Source organism: Leucopleurus acutus (assembly GCF_964270905.1).
Source record: "Leucopleurus acutus genome assembly, chromosome: 3".
Taxonomy (NCBI): domain Eukaryota; kingdom Metazoa; phylum Chordata; class Mammalia; order Artiodactyla; family Delphinidae; genus Leucopleurus; species Leucopleurus acutus.
In genome coordinates this window covers 24,813,030-24,826,418 of record NC_139145.1, presented here as the reverse complement: position 1 = coordinate 24,826,418, position 13,389 = coordinate 24,813,030, and positions in this window count along the sequence as shown.

Genomic DNA, 13,389 nt, shown 5'->3' with positions numbered 1-13,389 from the left:
GAAAATTAGGTTAACCAAAGTTAAACTCATAAAAAATTGAGCATTAATTAAATATCTGTGGTCTATGTTTCTCTTTGATCATAATTTCTCCCAATTTATAGACCTCTTTGATACCTGATTAATCCTTGTCAAAGATGCAGTTAACAATGATTATTACTGTGTATTAGGTTTTGCCTGGGCCCTGAAGAAACTATCCTAAATCACCAGCTATGATTGTCACTTGATTTCCTCACAGAGAACAATCAGAACTCCTTGTCTTAAGTGGCTTGGGATGTGAAACTAGTTAGTCTCTTAGATACTGTTAGAGGACCCTACAGAGCCCATTGGTGAAAGTTTGGAAAACACTGGGCTTCTTAAAATTGATTCTTGTAGTGCTTCAGGAAAGATCACTGAACCAAAAGGATAATGGTGTTTCTGGTTCTGTTGTTAGTGTTCTCCATGGAAACATTGCTGAAGCTTCTGCACTCAATTTCCTTCCCCATGTGTGAATGTCACTGAAAATATCCAACTCCACTCTATCCCCATGTAACTTCAGAAACTAAGCAAAATGAAGACTCAAAATTCATTTCAAATAATGAAAGGAATATATAACGTAGAATGGAAGTGGGAAAATACTTGGTTTAAATTCTGGAAAGTACCAACTATACAATTCTGGATAAGTTGCTTCATCTTGCTTAGTCTAATTTAATGCCCATCTCACAGGATGTTATGATGATTAATTTAATATCTTTGTATAACGTACAGTGTTATGTAATTTCTTCTTGTTTTTCTTGAGTAAATTCATATCCTTAAGCAACTCACTGTAAACAATAGTTAGTTACTTGCTTAAATTACTCTTATCTTCTATTATCAGCTGAATTGTGTCCTGCTCTAGTTGATATGTGGAAGTCTTAACCCCCAATACCTCGTAATATGACTGTATTTGGAGATAAGGCCCGTAAATAGGTAACTGAGGTCAAATGTGTGGGCTCTAATCCAATGACTGGTGTCCTTATAAAAAGAAAATATTAGGACACAGACATGCACAGAGAGAAGACCATGTGAAGACAAAAGGAAAACATGGCATCTACAAACCAAGAAGAGATACTTGAGAAGAAATCAATCCTGCTGACATCTTATGTCAGATTTCTAGCCTCTAGACCTGTGAGTGAGTAAATTTCTGTTGTTTAACCTCCTCAGTCTCTGGTACTTTGTCATGGCAGCTCTAGGAAACTAATACAACTTTTTATGGCCTCCTTGTCTCAAGTTGAAAGTTCAATATTTGGCATCATAGCTAGGAAACAAAAATATCATCTACATTCCTTGTTGTAGTCTTTCTTCCCCATTCTCATTGCTAGTAATTTCCATATTTGGGTCTGTTTTCTGTGCCTTGTAAACAGAGCGTTACGCTCATTTCTGGTCTTACTGCTAATATACAGTAAATGTGCAGATACTGAATAGATTTTGGAGAAGTGCAGCATATAGTTGGCACATGTGTGTATGTGTGTGTATTCATATAATTTATACTTTTTCTCTATTTTCTTCCTTTGGTGAGCTAAGATTCTCTGCTTTTGTGACTAGTACTCCTGAATACTAATCCCTGAATTTAATTCACCAAAAATTGCCAAAAATAATAATAATATGGGGAAAGAGAGAGTGATAGAGGGAGAAGAACAAACAATCAGGCAAGGGCAGTACTGTGAATTATTAGGGTCTTATTAATAAGATTATATTAGTCTAGAGGAAATGACCGTAAATATCATCAGTGAGCCCAGTTGGTCTTTACTGACTGCTAGACACATCCCTGAGTTCTGTTCTTAGTCTCCAACTGTGTGATTACTACTGTCTGGAAGTATCATTTGAACAACTAAAGTCACTTAATGGAAAACGAATATGTCTTTAGAGAATCAACAGTAATTTTTCTATCTGATTACAAAGGAATGTTGACTGTCTGGAAACCTCAGTCATATTTGTAAGCAGGAAAGCATTGGCTATTAAAAGTGGATGATGTAAAGAGATGAGCAGAAACTTTGGCGATAGGTATACCTGGATTTAATTCTCACTCCTACCGCTTGGCAGCTGGATAACATTAGGCAAGTTTCATACCTCCCTGAAATTCACTTAATTCAGTCTGTAAAATGGCATAATAACTTATTATAGCATCCTTTTAGGAATTTTAAATCAGTTATTGAAATAAAAGTACACAATATATAGACAAGTATGGATTCCTCAATAGGTGTTTGACCTTTCATTTCTCCAGTATCCCACCCGCATCAAATAAAGAAAAATACTTTTTAAACTTTACGAATATTTCATTGTTCTAAAGTTAAAGCCATTAAAAATAGAAATAATCAAATGGCCTACTATCATACCATTAGAAGAAAAAAAAGTGTTCATGAGAGTTCCAGATTAGAATACAAATTTTCCTTAGGCACCTGTTGATGTATGCTATTCTGCTCTTTACAATAAATAATTAAATTTAAAACACTTAATTCCTCACTTTTAAGACCTTATTAGTTTACAAATTACATATTGACCTATGCTAAATTTTATACCGACCCATGCTAATGAATTCAATACAGAAAACAAAAAACACTGCACTCAAGCAAACTACATATATATATAGATATAGATATAGATATAGATATATATATATATATATATATTACCTAAATGCATTTATATCCTACCATATCTCATAAAGCATTGTGGTAACTCACCGGAATACAGACAATCAAATATAATGGCAAAAGCACTTAATATAAACAGGGCCAAGGAAACATAGAAGATGAAGAAAAGATGAGGGAAATGTGAACAGGAGGAAGTGTAGTTAATCGAGTTGTATGTTTTGACCTTAAGATTCTCTGTGTGGGGACTTCCCTGGTGGCACAGTGGTTGGGAATCCTCCTGCCAGTGCAGGGGACATGGGTTCGGGCCCTGGTCTGGGAAGATCCCACATGCCGCGGAGCAACTAAGCCCGTGCGCCACAACTTCTGAGCCTGTGCTCTAGGGCCACTGAGCCACAACTACTGAAGCCCACGTGCCACAACTACTGAAACCCTAGCGCCTAGAGCCCGTGCTCCGCAACGAGAGAAGCCACAGCAATGAGGAGCCTGCACACCACAATGTAGAGTAGCCCCCACTTGCCCCAACTAGAGAAAGCCCATGTGCAGCAACAAAGACCCAACACAGCCAAAAATAAATAAATTTATTAAAAAAAAGATTCTCTGTGGATAAAACAACATGTAAATAATTGGTTACAAAGCCATGTTATTTGAAGGTGCCAGACTGCACATTAACAGTCTGACACAAAGGGACAGCACAGGAAAACTATTCAAAGATAAAGATTTTTAAATCTTTGCAGTTTGAAACCTTTTAGAGCAAGTATAATGAGCTCGACACAAATTTCAACACTCCACATGTTAATCACATGTTCAAAGCATGTCTCAAAGTCATTGGAAATAGTTGCTGTCTCTGTCTCTGATATGTAAAACAGACCTGTGATGTGTAAAACTCAGGAGGTATTGATATCCACTTTTTGGCATCTGAACAGGAAACAAAGTTGTTTCGCAGTGATAATAAAGAATGAAGTAAATGCACCAGTCAAATAAAAGACAAAGTACTGAGGGAATGTATTAACAAAACGAATCCAACTAAATTCTGGTTACCTGGGGCCTACGATTGTACACACTGCATGGAAATACCCCAGCCTAAATACTGGCATAGGAGGAAGGGTACTGCTAAGCCCATCACAGTATAATCCTTTTAAATGTCCCTTTCAAGGTTGTCTCCACTCAACACTGAGTATAGGAAAACTTCCCATCAGGCAGAAACACTGGCTGTGCAATGATTGACCAAGAAATTAACACACTAATGAATAAATGATGCTAATTTATTTCTATCCCTGACAACGGGAAACAGCACACACTCTGTGTCAATGGTATGTCCTCTTTCCCACTTTTCTAAATGGTCAAGTATGTTTTTCCCTTCATTGCTTTATATCATGTGTGGCAGGCATGATGGGAAATGGCTACCAATGGTTCTGTTATTGATTTCTACCTTCATTTCACTGTGGCTAAAGAAGATACTTTGTATGATTTCAGTTTCTTAACAATGTATTGGTACTTGTATTGTGGCGTAACATATGGTCTTTCCTGGAGAATGTTCCATGTGTACTTGAGAAAAATGTGTATTCTGCTGTTGTTGAGTGGAGTGATCTATATATGGCTGTTAGGTTTAGTTGGTTAAATGTGTTATTCAGTCCCCCTACCTCTCTACTGATCTACTGTCTAGATGTGTTATCCATTATTGAAAGCAAGGTATTGATCTCGAACTATTATTTTAGAAGTATCTATTTCTTCCTTCAATTCTGTCAATGTCTGCTTCACATATTTGGGGGATGTTTGGTACATATATGTTTATAGTTGTTATATCTTCTTGATAGATTGAACTTGTTATCAACATATAGTGGCCTCCTTTTCCTCTTGTGATAGTTTTTGATTTAAAGTTTATTTTGTGTGATATTAACATAGCCATCCCAGATCTATCTACCTTCCTTCCTTCCTTCCTTCCTTTCTTCCTTCCTTCCTTCCTTCTTCTTTCTCTCTCTTTATTTCTTTTTGTTACTATTTGCATGGGATATTTTATTCTGTGCTTTAACTTTCAACCAACTTGTGTCTCTTGAAATCAAGTGAGTTTTTTGCGGACAGCATATACTTGGATTATGGATGTTTTTAAGGTCCATTCTGCCAATATTTATCTTTTTATTGGAGAGCTTAATCCACTTTTTCAAAAATTACTGATGAGGAAGAACTTAATTCTCTCTGTTTCCTGGCTGTTTTCTGTATGTCTTATGCATTTTTTGCCCCTCATTTACTCCATTACTGACTTCTTCTGTGCTTAGCCGATTTTGTTGTAGTGAACTCTTGATTCCTTTTTCATTTCTTTTTGCATATAGTCTATTGATATTTTCTTTGTGGTTATCAAGAAGATTACATTTACCCTTCTAAAGTTCAACCAATATCCTTTGAATTGGAACCAACTTCAATAGCACACAGAAACTCTGTTCCTCTACAGTTCCATTCCTCCTCCTTACATTATTGTTGTCACAAATTACACCTTTATACTTTGTGAGCCCAATAACATGGATTTATGATTATTTTATGCATTTGTTTTTTCAATCATGTAAGAAATGAAAACTAGCGTTACAAGCCAGTAGCACAATACTGGCTTTAGTATCTGCCCATGGAGATTTCTATTTCTTTATACACCTTCGAGTTGCTGTCTAGTGTCCTCTCATTTCAAGCTGAAGGTTCAATTTAGCATTTTTCATAGGGCAGTGTTAGGAAGTTGTAAAACAAACGCCCTCAGCCTTTGTTCATCTGGGAATGTGTTAACTTCTCCCTAAGTTTTGAAACCATTTTGGGCAAATATAGAATTCTTGGTGGACAATTTTTTTCCTTCAGCACTTTAAATATATATGTCTGGCCTCTTGCTTCCGTGGTTTCAGATAGGAAATTAGCTATGAATCTTTTTGAGGATCCCTGCTTTGTAACAAATTTGTTTTTTCTTTCTCCTTTGGGAGTAGAGATTCTTTCTCTGTCTTTTGGCATCTGAGAGTTTGATTATATTGTTTCTTGTTGTGGCGTTCCTTGAGTTTCTCTTAGTCCTGAAATCAGGCAAAGATTTACAGCAACCAAACACATACTGAACCAGGGAAGAGGCAATTTGAAAATGGCAGGAAAGCTTTGTGGCATTTTTACTTGCCCTTGCCCCATCTACTGTTAGTGTAGTGGTGGTCTTAAAGTGGTGGGGTCTTAATGCAGTGATAGTCTTAAAGTAGCAGCAGACCATTCCTAGTATGGGACCCTCAATCCTGCTTCAGGAGGGAGCAGAAGAGACCATACTCTCGGATTATTATGTGTATCTGTTCTAACCTGTCTTGGAGTTACCTGAAGGACTGACACAAGATGCTTATCTCTGTCTTAGCTAACCTGGAACACAGTCTGGAAAAGCAGCGGTCATTGCTCAAAAAAAGTGCAAGGTGAACTGACAAAGCACAGATGGCTGGGGCAGAAGACTGTGCATTGAAATACAATAGACCACATAAGATGCAGGAGCAAAAGTTGGGGGAGATTCTTTGGGAACTTAGAACATACAAAAAGTACACATGTGTCCAGAGAAATTAAGAAAGCCACATGCATACTCAAGATCAGATGCATGTTCTGAAAACACCAGAGGAGTCTCTAAGCTTTTACCATGGGCTGAGCCCTGAACTCAGTGCAGGTCAGCTAAATGTTGAAGGAGTGATCCAGCAATCTGCACAATGGGGAGAGGTGTGTGGTTTTGAGTGTGCGTGTGGATGTGCTTGTGTATATTTGTTTTTGTTTGTCTTAGGTGCAGGGATTCAAGGACATCTCTGTCAAAACATTAGGTAAACATGAACTAAAGGAACAGAGACTTCAGTGCCTACATACGATAAGGAGTACACTCATTGCAAAACTAGTTTGGAAAGGTCCCCAAACAAACAGACTACTACAGCCTTCAACAATCCAAAGCCAAGAAAACCCTGGGAAAGTGGGAGAATCTGATTTCCATAGACACCACATTATAATATTTGAAAGCCAAATGTTCAACCAAAAAACTCACAAGGTATACAAAGACATGGAAAAGTATGGTCCATTTAAGAAAACAAATTAATTGATGAAACCATCCCTAAGGAAGCCCAGAATTTTCTCCATTGCATATTCTTGCCTCCTTTGTCATAGATTCATTGACATAAGTGCATGGGTTTCTTTCTGGGCTCTCTATTCTGTTCCAGTGATGGATGTTTTTGTGCCGGTACCATACTGTTTTGATTACTGTAGGTTTGCAGCACAGTCTGAAGCCAGGGAGCATGATTCCTCCAGTTGTGTTCTTCTTTCTCAAGACTGTTTTAGCTATTCAGGATCTTTTGCGTTTCCATACAAACTTTAAAATTATTTGTTCTAGGTCTGTGGAAAATGCCCTTAATATGTTGATACAGACTGCATTGAATCCGTAGATGTCCTTGGGTATGATGGTCATTTTAACAATATTAATTCTTCCAATCCGTGACCATGGTATATCTTTCCAGCTGTTTGTGTCATCTTTCATTTCTTTTACGCGTGTCATATAGTTTCCTGGGTACAGGTCTTTTACCTCCTTAGGCAGGTTTATTCTTATGTATTTTATTCTTTTTTATGCGATTGTAAATGGGATTGTTTCCTTAATTTCTCTTTCTGATAGTTCACTGTGAGTGTATAGAAATACAAAATTTATATATAGAAATCTAGTGTATCCTGAAAATTTACCAAGTTCATGTTTGAGCTCGAATAGTTTTTTGATGGTGTCTTTCAGATTTTCTATGTATCATGCCATCTGCCAACAGTGACAGTTTTACTTTTTCCTTTCCATTTTGGAGTCCTTTTATTTATTTATTTTTTCTTGTCTGATTGCTGTGGCTAGGATTTCCAAAACTCTGTTCAATAAAAGTGGTGAGAGTGGGCATCCTTGTCTTGTTCCTGATCTTACAGGAAATGCTTTCAGCTTTTCACCATTGAGTATGTTAGCTATGGGCTTGTCATATATGGCCTTTATTATGTTGAGGTATGTTCCCTGTATGCCCACTTTCTGGAGAGTTTTTACCATGAATGGATATTGAATTTTTTCAGAAGCTTTTTCTGCACCTATTGAGATGATTGTATGGTTTTTAGTCTTCAATTTGTTACTGTGATGATAAGAGACCTAAGATAGCTACAGAGGCTAAGTGACCTTTCCTTCCCTGAATGGGTAGGTATCCTTGTTCTGCCTTCTAACTGAGTTAGTATCTGAGTAAACAACTGCCAGGTGTCATTTAGTTCACAATACACTGCTGTGGCAATATAGAAATGAATTTGCCTAAGTCATTTGGCTTTTCTCAATTATAGTAAATGAATATACTGAATGAATACTTCAACGTAAGGAAATGTTCTTAAAAATATATTAATGTAGGCAACTTCAGTGGAGAACTGAAAACAAAACATTCAGGTAAAGGGCTGAAATAAAAGTACACTCAGTTGTATCCAGTTTCCTCTTGTAAATCTCTCTTTTTAATTTGAGTGGACAGTCACTTGAGAATATCTGACTTGGGGCTAAGGAAATCTAAGCCTTCTTGGCCACACTGTATTCTCTTATGTCATTTACTAAAGACACCAGGTGGGCTGCTGAAAAAAGAGTGGGAAAAATCAATCCCTCACATCCAAAGGGCGGCTCTTGAAAATATGTGTGTTGTTGTAGTTATTTTGCTCTTCTGGCCTCAGAAGTTCTAATCTTAACCTTAGCCCCTCATGGAGAGAGACTTTGTAAACCAATTCCCACATTACTCATTATGTGACCGTTGAAAAAGAGAAACCCAGCTCTTTCCCTGTGCTTTCAACCAGTTATCTTCTTCAAAAATCTGTTTGGATTGTTATACCTTAATCTTGCCTGGCAAGGGACTTATGGGAAGGTTCTTATTGTTTGAAAGTTTGGTGCCAGTATCTGCAAAGAAAGAAGAAAGATGTGTTTATGAAACATCCCAATAGTGAAGGTGTGTGAAAGCAACTTTTGAAAAAGTTAATTTGTCAGAGTTTAGCCGTATTATTACATTTTATTTTATTCATTGAAAATAAATAATTATCAATGAATCCTTTCTACATTTTCTAGTTTCCCAAAGTTCCCTGTATTCACATTCTAAGAGGAAAAATGGTATTTTAAGTCACTGCTCTCCACCTTATATTATTTATAATCACTCCTCGTGACCTCTTCCTTCCAAGAAATGTGATCCTGAGAAGTGTCCTTTGTTTGTCTTTGTGGAATAAGTGATGAGGATGCATCCTGGAGACCTGTGAGATGTTTAACTTGTGGCATAATGAAAGTAGGAGAGTTCTGGAAAGATCTGGAAAGGTGGCTGGTAGAGTGTGGCCAGATGTGGTGGGAGAAGAGAGACATACAGAGAGAGGGAGAGGAAATTTTCAGAAGGAGAAAATGAAACAAATAATTAAATAAGTTTTGTTGTGTGGTATGGGACGCAAGCCTTTCTCTCCCCCTTTCCTTCACAATGTCTTTGTTAAAGACTGTGTTTTTCATTAGTTTTACTAAGATAGGATTTGCCGTTTTGTTTGGATACTGAGAATGGACCCATGGAAACAGTTACATTTGGGTTATCTCTGACTGTCTTTAATGAAGAACATAAATATTGGCCACACTATCCATGCACATGCTATCACCATGTCTTTTTTGTTCTCTGTTCATATATCTAAGTCCTCTTCTTTCTTTAAGGTCAATCTCAAATCTCATCTGAAATGTACATTTATTGATAGATTCAACCCATAATGAACTGTCCCTTCTTTGTCCTCCTTAGGCTCTGATTATTTACAAAAACTCATTTTTGAACTTAGAAACTGTCCAATATGATATATTAGTTATTTCACAGCATATGTTATATCCTCAACACAATTATACGCTTTTGTGGGGCTGGGATCATACATTCTGTAATTTTTCTCAGTACTTACACTTACTTTGATAAAAAGCGCATTCATTCATCTAAACATCATTTATTGGGTGTTAATTAAATATCTGAACTCAGTAAATATTGTTTGAATGAATGCATGCATGAATGAGGGAGTATGCAATAGGTAGCCTAATGTACCGCCCAATGTGAGAAAACCAAAAACATAAACACAAAAGCAAGCCAAAAAGTGGACCAGGACTTTCTGTAAAATATCCTGCTTTTTGTTGGATGATGCCATGAAAATCAAGATGCTCCTGAAAGGTCTTAATAGCTGACCACGAATAGTAAACAATTGAAATTCTCTCAGGCTTCTTCAACCCTATCACTGGACACATTTATACCTCTCAGGAGTGGTATTAAAAGAAGAGATTAATAAAGCTTTTATAGATGAGTTGATAAATCTCTAAAGATTTAAGTCTTCATTGCCTGCTAGGTTTTCTCTATTTTGGGTTTCCAAAAGATTTCAATAAACCACAGGATAATTAAAAATTAGACATTATCTTTCTTACCTTGATGTTTTTTGATGGTAAACACCTTTTTATTGTCTCCATAGTGCTGCCTAGTTTCCACCAGTACAGTACTTAAGTGAATTTTGCTCTGGATATTGAATATTACTTAAATAACTAAAGTAACTTCCTCAGAATTATTATTCTATTCTGGTTAGGATACTATCTGCTCTGGTTTGTTAAAATTTCCCTTTAGAGTGGTTTTAATTTTGTTTCTGATAGGGTCCTAGGATTTATTGCCACACCCATCCTGCATCTGTTTTTCTTTGAATTACTCTCCTTGCAGTTTCTGATTCATACAGGGCCTTACAGGTTAGTGACAACCTGGCCATCACAACGCTGGGAAGGACAGGCCTACTTTTCAGAGGTGTTGATGTTTTCTGTACCTGAAGGTTTTCAAGAGATATCAATCTTCCTCACCACCGCCCTTGGCCCTCTTAATGGACTAAGCAGTTCCTCATGAAATTTCTGTAGGATATCTGTACCAACTTCTCAATATTGTTCCATCCTGAGTCTATAAATTCCTGGCCTCAAGGTAATGTTAGATTTCTAGCTCCAGCCCCTATTTACATAAGGCCTATACTAAGGAACGGAACCCACAGACATCAGTCCACTCTTCTTTCTCTGGATTTAATTTCTCTGTTACTTTCTGAAACATGCAGGTGTTCCTTTCTTTCTTTTAATCTCAGCTATGTGCTTTTAACCTTTTCAAAATTGACCCAGAATTTACATGTGTCTCCAGTAAGAGTACATTAAATTGAGCTTAGTCTGTTATTCTACTGGCATATTTGAGATCCAGATAATTTGCTACTTAACTGGATTCAATGACCTGTATATTTCAGGCATCTAACACTTACCATGTTCCAAATTTCCCTCCTTATAGTTAGTAATTTTCTTGGGAATCTGGATGACATAAAATGGAATAAAGTTAGTGAGTGGCCCAGGAATGCCTGAAAGTTTGTTTGTCAGAGTGGCCAGGGAAAGTTAAGCAAGGAAGAAAAGCAAATGAAAAACAGAATCCCATTATTATGGCTAAGTTTACTCCCAGGATTCCATGCAGAGCTCTCTGTAGAGCTGGGTTGGGTTATAATTTATGCCAGAGCTCTACATGGGGCTGACACCATCTCATGCCAAGCTCTCAGTTCTGGGCTAACGTCATCTCTGGTCCACTCTGTGGAGTGGAAACTTTGGAGGAATGGCCAATGTGTTCCGTGGTGTAGGAAGAGGGAAATTATGAATGTGACTTTCTAAATTGTGGAGGAACTAACCACTGTAAATGTGCCTTGAACTATGTTGTTTAATTTGACCAGTCAGATCAATGACATTCCCCTTGAATGAAATGCTGCTACGTATATGAGCAGAAAAACAAAACTGGTATAAGGAATAGATAGCTAGTGGGAAGCTTCCGCATAGCACAGGGAGATCCGCTCGGTGCTTTGTGACCACCTAGAGGGGTGGGATAGGGAGGGTGGGAAGGAGGGAGATGCAAGAGGGAGGAGATATGGGGACATATGTATAACTGATTTACTTTGTTATAAAGCAGAAACTAACACACCATTGTAAAGCAATTATACTCCAATAAAGATGTTACCAAAAAAAACTGGTATAAGGAGATGGAGAGACTGGGAGTCTTATTTTCCCACCAATTAACTTTGCCTCTGACCATGACCTTCCCTTTGAGTCTCCTAGACCTTGGGGATGATCGCAGCCCCTTGGGTTGGGTGACGGCAACCCCATCTTCACTAGAACCTCTATAGTTAACTTTGATTTTTCCCACTCCGTCTATCCATCCCATGTGTGCAGTCAGACATTTGATCTTGGACTTTTCCTGACAAAATATGCTTGAATATAACCATTTCTTTTCACTCCCACTGCTACTGTTGTCACTGCCTTAACTAGGGCTTTATCTTTAAGTTCTTTATATAAATATATAAATATCTATATATAAATATACAAATAAAATATAATATTAATTCTGATGATTTTAAAGTCTTTTCTTGATAAAGACTTTTCCTGATAAAGATACACAATATCTTATATAAATATTTTTGTATTATCTGTTCTTTTCTTAGAAGTTTAGTCATATGATTCTATCTCTTGGTTTGTCTAGAACTTTTTGATTGAATGCTGGCTATTTTATTTGGCTTTTTTTGTTTTTCTCAGTGGAAACGTTGTTTTGCTTCAAAATATTTTATTCTACCTGGAAGTAGCAAATCTTCAAATTACAATTTTTTAAATGCTTTCAAATATCAATACTATAGGTGTCACAAAATCTAGAAAAATGACATTTAAAAATGAACTACTGCCAGATGTGTCTCTATAAAACTTTTCCCCCACTCTTTTAGCTATATATTCTTTAACTGCCTCCTCATACGACAGTTTATGTATTTTCGAAATCAAATTTTAAGAAATAAACTTTGTAGTTTTTAGACATAGATTTCTTGTACCATGGTTGATTAGAATTTGCTTCTAGTTATTAATAGTTTAGAAAAGTTTATTTCAGCTTCACAATTTATTATTGATAATGTCACATTAATTTTCATTGTTAACTTTGAGCAAACCTCTATGGATTACTTCCTCATAAGTATTTACTATTATAAATGCATTACTGATTTCAGTACTGCTATAGGTTTGTGCATTACAGGGATTCTGATAAAATACTCATTCATACCATTCCATTACACACATTGTTGATGGAGTATATTCATTCATTCATTCATTCATTCATTCATTTATTTATTTTTGGCTGTGTTGGGTCTTCGTTGCTGTGCGCAGGCTTTCTCTACTTGCAGGGACTGGGGGCTACTCTTCGTTGCGGTGCACAGGCTTCTCATTGCGGTGGCTTCTCTTGTTGCAGAGCACGGGCGCTAGGCACGGAGGCTTCAGTAGTTCTGGCTCGCAGGCTCAATAGTCGTGGCTCACGGGCTCTAGAGCACAGGTTCCGTAGTTGTGGCACACCGGCTTAGTTGCTCCGTGGAATGTGGGATCTTCCCGGACCAGGACTCGAACCCTTGTCCCCTGTATTGGCAGGTGACTTCTTAACCACGGCGCCATCAGGGAAGCCCCTGGAGTATATTCTTGACAGAAGAAAATTTCCGTTTTGACTAAGCATTGATGAGAACTGAATCTTTGACTTATCTTTCACATGCCTGATGATTGAAATAATTTTCCACAGATTAGCTTCTGGTTTTGTACTTTTCAGTTCTTTTTTTCTTCTTCAAACGCACATGCTTTGAGAGCTGTGAAGTGCAAGACACGGCTATATTGTAAGGTGGGTTTTGTCCTTATGCTTCTGTGTCTTGTGCTAGGTTAAGTCAGTAGAGCAGTCAGTATGAGTACTGGAAGTTATTCCTG